This window comes from Populus nigra, chromosome 6 (genome assembly GCF_951802175.1).
Source record: "Populus nigra chromosome 6, ddPopNigr1.1, whole genome shotgun sequence".
Classification (NCBI taxonomy): Eukaryota; Viridiplantae; Streptophyta; class Magnoliopsida; order Malpighiales; family Salicaceae; genus Populus; species Populus nigra.
The window spans coordinates 16241259-16247258 of record NC_084857.1 but is presented as its reverse complement, the minus strand read 5'-3'; positions in this window follow the sequence as shown (position 1 = coordinate 16247258).

The window sequence follows — 6000 nt, the reverse complement described above, 5'->3', positions numbered from 1 at the left end:
AATTATTTGTATGGATGATTAAATTGGAAAATTTCCAAGTAAGAATTTTATATTGATAAGTATATGTATGTAGTGAACCATAATGAAATGTGATGGATGTGATGTGTTGAGTTGTGATGTGATGTGATGAGTTTATAATGATTGAATAATATATGAAATGTGATTTCGTTGAATATTAAAGTGTAACATGCTTTAATTAATAACTTAAAACCTCCCGGTAAAGAAGAGATTTTGTTAAAATTTTAGTAGATTTTCAAATCTAACATTAAAAAAAAAAAAAAGAATCACTCTAAACATTATAATGTTCTTGAGAAACTAAGTAGTGATTACATATAATTATAAAAGATGTTATAGGTACCAGTTATTTTGTGTTAATATGGTTAAGTTGCAAATTTAAAGAAAATTGATTTTGTGTGGAATTGATAATAATTAAATGTATTAATTTAGATTGAATAAGTTTGAATTGAAGAAATGATGGATGATTAGTTGGGTCCTAATTAATTTTAGTCAATTATAGATTTTGTTGAAGATTTAGGAAAAAATAAATTAATGTGTAATTTATATTAATTAGGGTATTAACTGATGTTATTTATCCTAAAAATGAGTAAATAATAGGTAATTAGTTGAGTATCAATTATTTTTTGTTAATTTTATGGTTTAGTTGAAAATTTGGGGAAAATTAAAATTGTGTGGAATTGATAATAATAAAGAGGTTAAGTATGTTTCAACTTATGAAGTGTTTGATGATTATTGGATTATGAATTATATTTTTCTAAATTGAAGGAATAATATTACTTTGGAATTAAAGAAATGATGGGTTATTAAGTTATTAGTTAGTTTGTGTAGGTTAATTGTGATTTATTTTTAATAAATAATTGAATTTGTGTTTGATAGTATATTTCAATTTTGGAATTTGTTCATTATTTGATAATATGTTTCAATTTCAGAAAAATTAATAGCATAATAAAAAGGCGATATTTCTATGTAATAATTTTGTCTCATGGTGTTGTTTATTTTTATTAAGCTATTTTAAATTTTATAATTATATAAAAATAATTTTTTTAAATTAATTTTCAGGTTTACCAATATAATATAGATTTGATTGGCGAATTTGGTGGTCAATAAGACCCCAGGCTAGAAGAAAGGTTTCTGAAATTGAATGTCATCTTTCCTTGGCAAAGAATGTAATGCTTTCTTTTACCAAACAAATTTACAAAACCTGTTGTAGATTGCAGAAGTAGAGGGAGAAATTCTTTTTGTGGATGAAGTATATCAGCTTATACCATCGCAGAAAGAGGATGAGAATGGTTATGAGATTGAAGCCTCAGAAGAAATCATGTATGCTATAAACAATGGAAAAGTGGTAGTCATTTTAATATTTCTGGTTTAATTCTTAATAACCAACTTGGCCATGGCCAGTACAGAGAGACTGTTGAAAGATAAAGCAACCAAAACCTCGGTTGAGACAGAAATAAGCTTTGGCTTATATAGTAAAAGTGTTTCATTTTTATTTCAGGATGGAAAGTCTTCTCATAAGCTTGTTTGGTCTGTTAGTTATCGTTAGCCACTATAATCATATTCTATATGTTATTTTATTTTTATTTCATATAGTTATCGTTAGCCTCCCAATATGATTATAGTGGTTAACAAAAGTCTTCTCATAAGTGTTTCATTTTTATTTCAGGATGGAAAGTTACTTTTGTTAACCACTATAATCATATTCTATATATTAAACTTTGTTTTGACAATACATTTTCAGTTGAGCAGGATATGAAGTTTGATTGAAAAATTATTGTAACAATAATAACAGAATTATATTAGATGTCCAAAGAATATTAGTAACGGTGACATTAGATGTTCAAAGAATCTTTGTTGGTTTTTTAATTTTTTGATATACTTTTTTTTTGTGGTTATGGGTTTATTGTGAGAAATTATTGGTTTAGGGATCACAACAAATAAAACAAAAAAATAATGAAAACACTAATAGAAATGCCAACACAATATTCTTTTGAATGCTGAAAAAATATTTCATTAATGATTCTATCAATATTATAAATGATTGATGGAATAAAAACCTTAATAAGCAACTTTTCAATGATGGTATTTCGTCGACAATTTATAATACCTATGAAATTTACTATAAATAACAACGGAATATTCTAACAACATTGTCTAATTTTCTAGTAGTGGATATCAACCTGAGTTAACTTTTCAAACTCATGACCTGGATTATAAGAACGAGATCATTCGATCTAAAAAAATCATTTATTTTAATTCCTAACCAACTCAATAAGAATGAAATTGAAAAAAAAATCAATTTTAAAAAGAATCCAAAACCAAAAATAACAATTAAAAGAATGTGGATAAATTTGACACAAAAACAAAATAACACACCTTTCAATTTTGGCTAGCTAGCATGAATCTTAAGAAGAGAAAAGAGGGAGAAGAAGAAAGAAAAGACCATCAAAGCCTCATCGCCGCTCCACCATTGACACTCTCTGCACCATTGGCAAGAGGTCATCGTATCACTTCTAACGCAATCATGGATGGATGTGTTCCATCACTAGAGGAATCCACATACTGTTCCAGAGTGCAATGGCTTCACCCTACATGTTGGTGTGTGTGTTACACACATCATCCAAATTGTCATGCTTATCATTTTCAGTCCCTGAAAGTTTTTTAGTTTTAAATTTGATCCCTTAAGCCTTAATTGTTTTAGATCAATAGAATTAGATTTTATTTTACAAAATCGACCATCAAATGCATGTCAAAATTCTTCCTTGACATCATAGAATTTCCATATTTAGAAAACCAAAAACTATCAAGTCCAATCCAAAAAAAAAATTCTTGATGTGAAAGGATGAAATTGAAAAAAAAAATTGAGGGACAAAAAATGGTTGAATCTCTCCCTTGCTTGTGTCCCTAATATTTGCAAGAAAAAGGGTCTTAGTTCTTGTCTAGTGTTCAAATTTGGTCCTTGTGACTTTAGTTGTTTTAATTTAATCTAAGTTTTCCAAATCAAACAACAATCGAGAGTTGGTTTTGTTTCTCAACACTGTAAATAGTCAAACAAAACAAATAACAAAGTCCAATTCCAAATTAATATAATGTAAAATGATCAAATTAAAAAGAAAATTAAGTCATAAAAAATAAAATGATTGAAAAAAAATAAATGTTATGCAAATCTACAATATTTTCACTCACAATGCACAAGAAATATCTCATCCTTTTTAGTTTTTCTTAAATAAAAGAGTATTATGGAAAAATAATTAGAAAAGAGAGTGTTATTAAATAGAAAGTATCTATAAATATTAACTTTTGGATTCAAAGCTATCAATGGTAGAGAAGATGTGTAAAGTCTTTAGTCTTTCACCAAAGTATCAATAAGTTTACTTTTAAAAAGTAATATAAAATTTAAGTTTTCTTTCAAATAAGTTCACATTTTGTTATATTCCCTATAATACCTACACAATATATAAAAAATTTTATATTTTTGTTTTTTAAAATAAGATTATCATAACTCTTTTTTTCTTTATGAAATTAAGATTTACAAAAGTGAAAATTAATATTTTTTCACTTTCATAATCGTAATCACCTTCGAATATTTTAAAAAAGTTTAGAATAATAGTAATATAAAACAATATTGCAATAATAAACTATCTTACAAGTGAAAAACAATATTTAAAAAAACTTATATTTTTTAAGCAAACAGAAAAAAGGAAAATAAAAATTAAAAAAATTATTCTTAAAAGATAATTTATAAAAGTGAATCTTAAAAGTATAGATTTTAACTAGTTACCAGGTGTGAAACAATGCGGCTCAAATAAAAAAAAATATACAAGTTGTAAGGAACTATTTAGTATTATTATTAAACCTGATTTAGTGTATCAGTCTTAAAACCTTCTAACCAGAATCCATATGTAGCTCGGATTTAAAATTAAATCGTATGAGAGTTGTCTCAATGTGACCTAGTCGACTTGACGGATCTCAAAACAACTTAGATGACTGATAAAAACATGATTTGCTTTAAAAAAAAAAGATTTAAGATGACCTTTTTTAATATTGAGACAATGATATATTGAACACCTGGGATTCACAGCTTAATCCGTCAAATCTGTAATCCATGTTATGGACTTTATTGGATTTAAAAACGCTGTTTTTTTTTTAAAAAAATTGTTTTTTACTTAATTATACAATAAAAAAATAGACACTTTTAAAATCAAGAACAAACTAAATATCAGAATGTTTGTTTAAGACTATGATAACCTTATAAAAAACAAACCAAAATAATTTATGAAGACAAATTTAAAGTTAAGAAAATATTGAATGGTCGAATTGAGAAAAACAATTGAGATAAGTTGTAACCCCAGCTCTTTTAGATATATTTAAGTAATGGTAATTTACTTTTCAAAAGTGAACTTATTCACATTTTCCCCTCTTAGTTTTACACATGTAAATAAGTCCCTCCTCTAAAATAAATATATTTTTATGAATTTTTTAGTTTAAAGTGGTTTGTCCTTAATAAAATCAATGAATTTGATTTAATATTGTTATATGTACTTTTTTGAGGATATGATGGATACCACTTGTAAGACAATAATATCAAAATATGTATATGTTAGACTATGATAGACATATTTGTCCTTCAACTATCTATTGGGTTTCAATATAAATTAACATTCCTAAAAGGAAACCCCCCCTTCTCTTATATCATACATTATCCAAAATAACCCTTCCTTGGTCTTGAAGATTACAAAGAGATTACAGATCCTGCAGATTAATACTGCAGATATTGCAGATTAAGAGCCAATATATTCAAGATCTTTGTAGTTATTATATTACCTAAGATATGATATCTATTACTTAGTTTAGATGATCTTGTAATTACTATATATTCCTCCTAGATTCAAGGGCAGAATTAAATCATTAGTTGTTATGTTAGGTGTCGATTCTAGTCTATATATACTTGTGCAATTTCATCAATAAGATTTATGATTAGAGATTGTAATTCTCAAAGTTTCTTCATGGTATCAGAGCAAATAATTGTCTGAATCTACATTGATTTCTCTCCCTTGTTATGGAAGATCTTTCCAAAACAATTTTGGAATAAAGCTCCAAGGTAACTCCTTTTCTGAACAACAATACCAATGATATCAATCCTTCTTAAAGGTTGAATTTAGTATTGCAAAATGAATTCAATTATCTTTCTTGATTAAGAGTTGTTACTATTGCGCTTGGTGGAAGATCAAAGCTGGGATTTATCAATGGTTCAATACCTTCCCCAGATGTGGATGTCCTAGAATATGAGGCATGGATATCCAAAGATCAATTAATAATGTCTTGGATCCTCAATTCCATGGACAACCTTGCTGAAATTTTCAGCTATTCAGAATCTTTATATGATCTTTGGAATGCTATTTATGACATTTATGGTAACCAAAACATCATTGCTAAGATATTTCAGATTCGTCGTGTAATTACAAATCTTCATCAGGATAACAGATCATTTGTTCAACTATTGGGAAATTTGAAAATCTTATGGAATGAACTAGAGATGTATCATCCTCACACTATAGATGTTGCTATCCTATGAAAAAGAATAGAAGAAGACCGAATTTTTCAACTTCTAGCAAGCCTTCATCCTAATTTTAAAGACCCGTGGAGCCATATCTTAATGAATTCAGAACTACCATGTTTGAAATTATATGTGCAACGATCCAACATGAAGATATTCGCAAGAAGGTGATGAGTCGTGATACTAATTCTGGAGAAACTACAACACGTGTTTACCATATCAAAGCAATGCCTCGCAGTGAGAACTTGAATTTTGGTATGTCTAATTATCTCTCTCCACCACGATAAGCAATTGATGAAAGAACATTCAAAGAGAAACGTTCAGATTTGAAGTGTAGATATTGTCATAACACTAGATACCTGACAAATCGTTGTTGGCAACTTCAGCCAGAAATTAAACCCAGATTTGCTAAGAAACAACGAGGA